The sequence below is a fragment of the Odontomachus brunneus genome, unplaced genomic scaffold (genome assembly GCF_010583005.1).
Source record: "Odontomachus brunneus isolate Ranch 3 - 2012 unplaced genomic scaffold, Obru_v1 Obru_scaffold_004, whole genome shotgun sequence".
NCBI lineage: Eukaryota > Metazoa > Arthropoda > Insecta > Hymenoptera > Formicidae > Odontomachus > Odontomachus brunneus.
In genome coordinates this window covers 421,775-431,747 of record NW_022639454.1, presented here as the reverse complement: position 1 = coordinate 431,747, position 9,973 = coordinate 421,775, and the positions used below count along the sequence as shown (strand labels likewise).

Here is a 9,973-nt window from a genome sequence, read left to right as displayed (position 1 = left end):
TCTCTCTCTCTCTCTCTCTCTCTCTCTCTCTCTCTCTCTCTCTCTCTCTCTCTCTTTCTCTTCCCGCTTAGCTGTCCGCGAGGTATATCGTAGGCATCTCTTCCGTTAGCCGTTACTCGCACGCAATGTGACACCCGTTGCATCTAAGTAAAATCGATTGCGCCGGCAGCATGCTCGCGATGCATCGTTTCATTAACCCGATATCAGAAACCAGGACGACGAATAAAAAGGATCGGCCGGCGCGGAAGCTCAGGCGCTGCGCCACGAGTAAGCGAGCGAGCGAGCGAGCGAGCGAGAGAAAGAGAGAGCTAAACGTAATGGTAATTTATGGCGGTAACTAATTGCCCTTACCACCTCCCTCGCGAACATCCTCCGGACGATATTTCAATGGCTAAGTTCACAGTCCGACGCGAGCCGGCGACGCGCTTTTTTCGCGCGCTCGCGTGTACGAGACACGCCCGCCTTTTTCTCGACCGACAAGAAGCCGACCTTTCCCGTCCGCCAGAAACGAATCACCTTCCATGGCTGACGGAAATTTATTCGATGGTACACGCCGGCCGGATGGCAGGTTCCGCAGGAGACAGATCCTGCGGTGACTCTGTCCCGTGATGGCGGAGTCGGGTTAACGTGCTCGCGACGAGTGATAATATTATCATGCAGAAAGAGATGTTTAAAGGTCAACGAATTGCGTAGTTGGCGAGATCTATTTCAGCATCAGATTCCGCAGAATTGCTACGGTACTTTCCCTCTTTTTTATTTCTCTCTTTCTGGCACGAAACTGTGGCGCATATGCGCAAAGTAAAAGGTGAAAGTACCCATTCCCGGACAAGTGCCTAATCCGGGACATTCTTATTATTTTGGTCTTTAACATATTCGCTACCATGGATTATTTGGGGAATTCTCTTCACAGACTACGTTACATTTGTTTCCGCGTAATTGTATAAGGTAGATTTGGTTTGTTTATATATATATATATATATATATATATATATATATATATATATATATATTGTGGATATATGCAAACGTAAAATATCGTTATTATATACATGTGACGTTGATAGCGAACGTGTTAAGAAAAATTGAAAATTTTGAATAAAGAGAAATTTTTAGCGTGGGATCAGTGCGTCACGCTCGTGTGACGCTGATGGCGAACGTGTTAAATACGAGTATTTAAACTTTCAACACAAAACGTATATACATTGAAAATATTATTATTGAGAACTAAAATATTTGGTACACACGATTTTACTGGTATTATTTGATTTTATACGTATTTTTATATACGTATTGGTATTATTTGATTTTATACGTATTTTTATATACGTATTTTTACTTGTATCAAGTACATGTATTATTAAGAAAGTAAAACAGCGGCAATTTCTTGGTTGCAGTTACTAAACATTTATATGATTACATTTTAACTAAATTTTAGATCGGTGTACCAAATATTTGTTTCGACAATAAAATCCTTTTTTCAGTGTATATATGTTTCATATTAAAAATTTAAATATTTAATTCCTTACACAATCCAAGAAGACATTATAGTGAAGTGGTGGATCAGATTTTTCACCTCATATATTTTGTCAGTTTACCCTTTGATATGTATGAAAAAAGTTCAAAGACTGTAAAAGTCGCCCAAAAGACAACCTTGAACATTGAAGATTAAAGATCGAAGGAATAAAAATATCCAGGATCAGATACATGCCCAGTCATTGGCTTTTCATCTTATTCTGAGATTTGCGCGTCTCGTGTTTGACTGATCGTAAATTGACTTTTGCCTAAACATTATATGTAGTTGGAAGTCATCAGCGACTTCAAGCTGAAGCCACCCCCTGACCCGTATTTCAGAGCTACTTAAGAAAATTTCGGCAACGCAAACTCCGCGTCTTCGCTTCCTAATTTCAAAAAGTAGGCCACTCTCGAACAGAAGAATCTTAATTCCGTCGGGAAGCACGGAAGATCGATACGGAGATGAAGGCTATCGAAATTTCCGACGGCGGAAGATCGTCCAAGGGTCTCCGTGCGCGAAGCGCGGGCATAAATCTTTGGTTAGCCTGTGTACGACAATGGTATACGGCGAGAAGTGAAACCGCAAACCGTATCGCATACATCACTTAAGCGCGACAGCGGTCGCGAACGGGCGTTCATGCTGCCCGCGTGTTCCGAAGAGAGTTTAATAATCGCGTTTTCATCGTTTCGACTGATACTCCAACGCCACGCTAATAAGGGGCTTAAAGAGAAAAAGAAAAAACCATTTTCGATGAAGCCGATAGCAGGTGCAAAAGAGGATCGGCCCGAAGGGTTAAAGGGTTAAAGGTCGCTCCGCGCGACTTGCATATTACAGTGGAACTCATTTATAATCATAATCCGGCAGACAAGCCCGATTCATACAGCGGACACACGAGACGTGTTCAGCCGTGCTATCTGTACTTATTAACCAAAAATAGTCGCACAACTCGACACCTTATTAGCACGAATTTGCCTCGCGTCGAATTCACGATTCAACGGAGTTACTCCGCGCTCGAGCGCGGTTTTTACTCTTTCTTTCTCTGTTTTTACTCTCTCTTTTTCTTCCTTTTTTTTGCCTCTTCGAAATAATCTCTTCAGGGTCATCGATGACAAAAGGGACTTAACAATGAGATTAATGACCGCGAACGTTTGATAAGTACACGCAAAATGCGCAAACCAGTCCGGTCGAGTCTTACGCCTCGCGTTCACACCCATGAAAGAGGAGACACACCAGCCAATAATTCACCGTGTTCATTGTGCTCTATTGGTTGGCACGGTTCCCGTAAATGAATAGAAGCGAAAATACGCCGCGTCGGCCAGCGCCGACCGTGAAACACGCGCGACACGGAATAAAAATTCAATCGTTTTTCCATACCCGATGAACTCCGCGCGTTTGGCCAGTGCTTACTCTGTACACAGAGTCAAAATGTTGTCCGGCCGCCGAAATACACCTCCACCACCATGTAACGACAGCCGCGATTTCCTGGGACGCGCGACGTACTTATTCGTCACCCTAATATTTCTCCGTGTCGCGTGTTGATTATTTAATAAAAAGAAGAATATATACATGTGCAAATATATAAATATATGCACTATCTCCGAAGAGAGTAACGAGAAAAATATAATTGTAGGTAGCCAGTTATTAATTTCACAAATGGACTTTACCTCTGCAAAGCAGATATTAATTCAGAACTTGCTTAGTAAAATGTGAAATGTTTGAAATCAAAGAGTAGCAAAAATATAACATTTAATTAAAAGCAAAATATTATTTTAATAATATGGAAATCTGACAACTAACTTGTATATGTATGCGTTTGTTTAAAACTCCAAGAGCAGAGGGAATATAGGCCAATGCGAAATAATTCATCGCGTCTCTTAAAATGGCATATTTCCCACTGACAGACGACATTCCTGGCCACGTGCGCGGATATTGACGCGATTAATAAGAGAATCCGTTTAACTGAAATAGCTTTTAACAAAATTGAAGGAACACGGAATTCTTGATGAAAGACGCGCAAGGTTCAGACGCGCTCATTCTCGGTCGAAAGTCTCGCGTCGTTCATTTTCCCGCGTTGCTTCTTCTTTTCACACCAATAGGAAATGCATTTATGTTATTTATTCTCTACGGAGCGTCGCGTTATTATCACGATATGGCTGTTCTGCGGATACGTACATTAGTGTCGTGCACATTAGCGTTACGCAAATTCCACACGGTGCCAGCGTGTCGATTCTTTCTTGCAAAAATTTTCACAAATGCAACAGTGTTTCGTTAGCTCGAAGAAAAAGGAACTTTTGAGCGCGCGTACTCTTTCACGCCAATGAGAGTGAGTGAGTAAGTGAGAGAGAGAGAGAGAGAGAGAGAGGGGAATAGACAGAAGAGAGAGAAAGAGAGGCGAACTCTGCCACAAATTTTTGCTATCGATTTCCGAACGCGATTCCCCCCGCGCTGATTCGTACTCTCGTCGTAAATTTAACGTGTACTAAACGAAGTTGCGTATTACGTTCGTACAGTGGCGCGCGTTTGCAGAGAAACACAGTGCGTTGTACACACACATGCAGCATACGCGAGGTATTCTTCGGTTCGTATTCCCATCGCGGATTTAACGCCGAACAACGCCGAGCCGTGACGGCTACAGAATGTGAACGAAGGTCCGGAATCGAGCAGCCATATTTGACGCTAAATGCGCGACCAGCGGCGCAAAGAGAGACGGCGTGTGCTTCCTCGGCCTAAATACGCCGTTCCGCGTGAAAGTGGTGACACACCGCGACACACACGGGGGTTTAGGGCGCAAAATTTCGGTCAAAAAGCGCCTAGATCTATTTATAGCCGCGACGGCAAAGTGTGCGCCGAGGAGGCGATGCATTGTTCAAGCATAGTCGATTAAGCACAGTCTGTCCGACGTTGGCCCAACCATCCCTTAAAACACACGTTTAATGAATCGACTCTCTCGGTAGAGACCACTCGCGTGCAAGAACGAGCTCACGGTATTTGTCGCGAGCGTGTGCCGGCAACCGCGTCAAACGCTGAGATCGATCGTTACCGAAATCATTATACAACTGGTTGCTCCGATGAGTAAGCTGGCGATACCTTATCGCGTTAATTGTCGAGGTTCATCTCGACGCGACGTCTTGTACGTATCGACGAGACCTCTCCGTACAATCCCGACTAGAAATGTATCCCATGGACTTGATATCAGGTTGATCCCAATCAGTTATCTAGTTTATGTACAATATAATGTTATATATTGGATCCTAATTATTAATAAGATTTTAATTATTATTCTTATGATTGATAAAATTTGGATTGTCTTACTGACTTATCGCGCGTTACATGACTTATCAGGACCCGATAACATCACCTTATCTAAACAACTGATTGGGATCAATCTGATCAGGACCATGGGATCAATTTCTAGTCGAGATTAACGTGATACATTTCCGAACATCTCGACGAGGAACCGAGTCGCATCGGCGATCGAGGATGCAATTAGTTTCAATAAGTGGCCGTTATGTCGGCGAAAAAGACGCCGACACCTTACAGCGGCAGATAACAAATTTCCACCCCAGTAGACTTCGAGTCCCACGTGGTCGTTATTTTGTCTTTGATTATGTTCGCGGAACCTGCCGCTCGTAGAACATAGAACTCGGTCAACCGTTTAACAATCTCGCGATACAAGAAAAAAAAACAAAAGAGAGAAGGAGAGAAAAGAGGGCGGAGAGAGAAATGCAAAAAGGGAAATTACGGGTGGTAAAGCATACGAACCGTAAAGCGCCACCGCAAAATTCTTGCGGGAGATGAGCGTGACTATCGGCGAAACGTGTAACGTAATGAAACCAGTAATTAATACCGACAATTCATAACGCGGATCCCCCCTTCCCGAAAACATGGCGCTCCTGTTTATTTTTGTGGAATGTTACAGGAAAAAGAAATCCGTATGCGGTAATTATATACGCGAATGGGTTACTCGCGAGGCACGCATTTTGTTCGTTTGACACGTTAATTACTTGCGGCTAGTAAGCCGTAATTTCAGGAGATATCGTTTCCCCTTTTCGTCCCTCTTCTTTTTTAAGTGTTACGATCTAAAAAATTAATAATGAGGATATTACGTGTTTTATTACAACACGATAACGTTATTCGTTGTATCATTTTGGATATATTAATATTGATTGATAATAACGAAACGCTAATCATTTTCGCGTAATACACCGGTTATAAATTTATCGCAAGTTCGATATTACTTCCTGATATTTTAATCAGTAGTCTCCGACTGCAAAAGCAATATTGTTATCAAGCATGTGCCGTGCTTGTTAATATTTAAATTGAGTCTTTGGTAGCCTTGGGCGCAAAAATACATTGTATCTTTATAAATGTTGCGCTATAAAATAAATTAGACAGCCTCCGCAAATTAAAGGATACAGCAGACTTTTTTTTCATTGTTTTTTTTTATGTATCATATATCCGTGCTTATATATATATATATATATATATATATATATATATATATATATGACGATATAAAAAATTATTGCAACCTTCAATTCGCAAGCAACGAATAATCGAACGCGTTATCATTTGCGCAAAGTGCACCCGCCGCGCTCTCGGCTTGGAAGTTCAAAAATATCAGCTCCATTTTCGTAACGGAAAAGAGGTAAAATCGAAGTTCCGAGCGTCTAAGTTATGTGGGTGCAAGACGAATAAACCTGATAATCGCCGCTTCGTGTGCGCTGCGATAAATTTACTTTATCGGTCGAGGCATGTATTATCGTCTCTGTAATAGAATACACACAACGAGCGCGCGCGCGATGGGAATCCCTACATAGAAATCACATCCGCGGGACATTCACAAGGAAATGATCTTTCACAGTCTGATAAATAAATATAATAGTCTGACGCTCTCCCGGAAGAAAACTACGCAAGATCCGCATTTTCCATTGGGATATCAAAATTTGCCTTTGTAAAAAGGAGACAACGTTTGGATACGCTCGGTGAACAAACTCATCTCACGTGAAATCGACCAGCTTAATGCTCAGTTCGAGTTTTTCAAAACAGACCGAAGAAACTTTCATATTCTGAATCAACAAAGTCGATTCTTGCGATTTTCACTCAAATCTTTGCACATATCGAATATTATTAAAAATTATAATACAGTTTTAATAGTCCGGGAATAGACTGGCACTATTACAAAAATTATAATAAAGTAAAAATAACAATTTTTACTACATTTATGGTAATTTTTACTATGTTTATGGTTATTTTTACTATGTTTTATTATAATTTTTATCATAGTGCCAGTCTATTCCCGAACTACTAAAATTATATTGTAATTACTACAATATTCTCTCCGTTTCTTTATCAAAATTACTATAGGTGGATATAACAAGTTTTGTCAGCATATCAACACGTAATTACAACATCATGAAAAATTATTCAAAATACATCAGACAAGTCGTGAAAAATATATGTCAAGAAACACAATAAATAAATAGTCACAATTAATCATGAAAAATAGCTGCAATGGGCAAAGCCGGATTTAATTAAATATAAGTGGCAGTATAACGGTTGAAACGTACGTATCGCGCTGGAACGCGAGCGGATTTCAATGCTGCGCTGTTATTCCGCGAGCGGAAGGGATGAAAGGGTTAAGGTTACCATTACGTTTAACCGTGAACTATGAATTACGGTTGTCAGGCAACGAGGAAGGAATCCGTTATCAGTCCGGTGAAATACGCATATGGAGATGGAGACTGTGTTCACTAATTCATACGGCAGTAAGGCCGGTCCATATTTTGCATTCCGTGAAAATGGATTTGTCTGTTTGCGTGCACACACGTATGCGCGCATAACGCGGCAGCATTTCGCTCCCATATGCGCACATACACGCAACGGATAAGCGCGACATAAGCGCGCTACGTGTTTCCTACGTGGATGCACGCTTAGTTGAGATTTCGCGTGCGCATTCGCTGCAGCCGGTGTTCCTTCCTACGCGCCTCGATCAAACGTTGTCGCGCTTTATCGAGCTTTCAGCAAATCGCGAGATGCGCACAAATCGCACATAAATCGTATATCCCGAATCGAAATTTCAATCACATTTTGCGCCTGAACTCTCTAACATGTTCTGAAGGATCAGTGCATAGAAACTGAAATCCTACTTAATGCTCCTAAAACACACAGAATACTATATGTACTATATACGGAGAGAATATTTTTTCTTTTCTCATGTAAATCCTTTTAAATTTTACTATATTTTTTTACTATGTAGTCTAAGAATAGACTGTCAATATGATCTATCTTGTTAAGGAATACGATAGATTTTACTACAAACACAACAAATTTCGCTGGAAACACAACGAGTGTTTTAATAGTACATTTCAATTCCTAAAATATAGAAATATCACATATGAAATGAAAAATAGCGAATTACTGCAAAATGTCGATCTATTTCTTGAATACAAAGTCCTATAGTAAGCGAAAATCGAAGGAAATTTTGATATTTAATAACACGATCGAAGCGATATTGATGAACGAGGTGATGAAAGAAGAGAATAATTATACTTTATACAATGTCGCGCGTAATACAGTTTCAACAATATTATGCCATATTTTCGTGCGATATATTTTATCAGCTCTCCCGCTTCGTAATATTACGCAAGATACAAAAAAACGCGCAAAGTTAAAATTATCGCGCAACTCGGCTGATCAATTAATAATAATTTTGCTCATAGCAATGTTTGCTATGCAATTTTCTCCATGTTCTAAAGAGACCTCTCGACAAAGTTAGTAGGTTAAATAGGATAAAAAGAGATTAATGTACGCTTCAGAATATCAAAACAGGCGTTAAATGAAATATTGAGTATGATGAAAATTTCGACTCGGACTGCTGCAAGGACATTCGCTTCCGTGAGCGAGTCGAGAAAACGCGAGAATCTTGTCCGATATGTTACGGGTGTTTTCTACTTGCGGGCATTTTTGCGACGCGTTACGACAAGAACTCGTTGATCCACAGGCTTGCCGGTGGCAAAAAAACTCCGACGCGAGAAGTAATCACGGGCTACGCACATTGGAGGTCGCAATGACTTTTGGGAATTTTATTTTCGAACTTCTTTGTAGTGTATACCGCGCGTTTTCGACAAGTCACGCTGCGGCAAGCTACCAACGTTACTGTAAATGGCTGATAATTAACGAAGGAGGACGAGAGAGAGACAGTAATTTGAGATCTCTTTTAAATATATAGTCGTGATCATTCAATAGACCGTATTAATAAAAAAAACAGCTCACCCTCGGAATCCCTCCTATTTGGAAATAAATTTGCATTATCTTTGAAATAATTGTATCGATGTTGAAATATATAAATTCGTATAGCTTTTTTATCCTGCGAAGAAGCTTCCACGAAAAATACGCGTTGCTAAACGACAATATTTTACAACGGAGCAATTAGCTCGCGCTTCACAAGGAGAACTTTCCGCAATCGCAATCGATCGTGTGTATCCCAATTAAAATGTGCGCCAAAATGGGGATATTTATCAAACCGTTACACCGCCACATTGCTATTCGCTATTTGATTCGCGCAGCTTGCCTCAGTGAATCGTAAACATTACGCCACCAAAATAAACAACAAGCGTATTCGATTCACCTTAAAATATATATGAGAGAGAGATGAGAGAGAGAGAGAGAGAGAGAGAGAGAGAGAAGGAGAAATATCAACCGTTGCGACAAGAGAAGGTTAACAAACGATTGAATAGTCGAACAACATAATTACCAAACAAGATTAACGTAACTGACATAACTAATCTATTGTGCAAAAATAAAAATAATCGAAGGAAATCGCGGAATTTTGATATTTTAATAAAGCGATCGAGGTGATATTGACGAATGATGCGATGAAAAAAGGGATTAATTGCACTTTGTATAATGTCGCGCGTAGCATACAGTTTCAATACTATATTATGCTCCAATACTATATTATGTTTCAATACTATATTATTTCCGTGCAATTTATTTTGTCAGTCCTCCCGTTTCGTAATATTACGCAAGATACGAAAAACCGCGAGAAACACACGCAAAGTTAAAATTATCGCGCAACCCGGCCGATCGATTAATAATAACCTTGCTCATCGAGCTCTTGAGTTTGTATTAACACGGGAGCAATTAAAAATATCTCACGAAAGTAACCATCAAATCACTCCATCTTACGTGAATCTCGATGTCACACTATCTGTCGAAGACAGCTGTATTCCAACTGTACTGACGGATGAGCATGTACGTCTTATATTAACATAACCTACGGCATCCTTTTTTGAATTCACAATGTCTGCCGAAATTTGGCGCCGCCAAAGTTCGGCGCGTCAGAGCAAAAACACGTCGTACCGTTAGATAAAAACGCCGTGAGAATCATCTCTCTCTCCCTCTTTCTCTCTCTCTCTCTCTCTCTCTCTCTCTCTCTCTCTCTCTCTCTCTCTCTCT

General features: G+C 40.6%; 1 protein-coding gene across 6 annotated transcripts in view; it reads right to left on the bottom strand.

The window, feature by feature from the left end:
* Positions 1-9,973, bottom strand: part of LOC116847109 (monocarboxylate transporter 2-like) — a 91,887-nt gene that overhangs the window by 77,631 nt on the left and 4,283 nt on the right. The window lies entirely within an intron of this gene.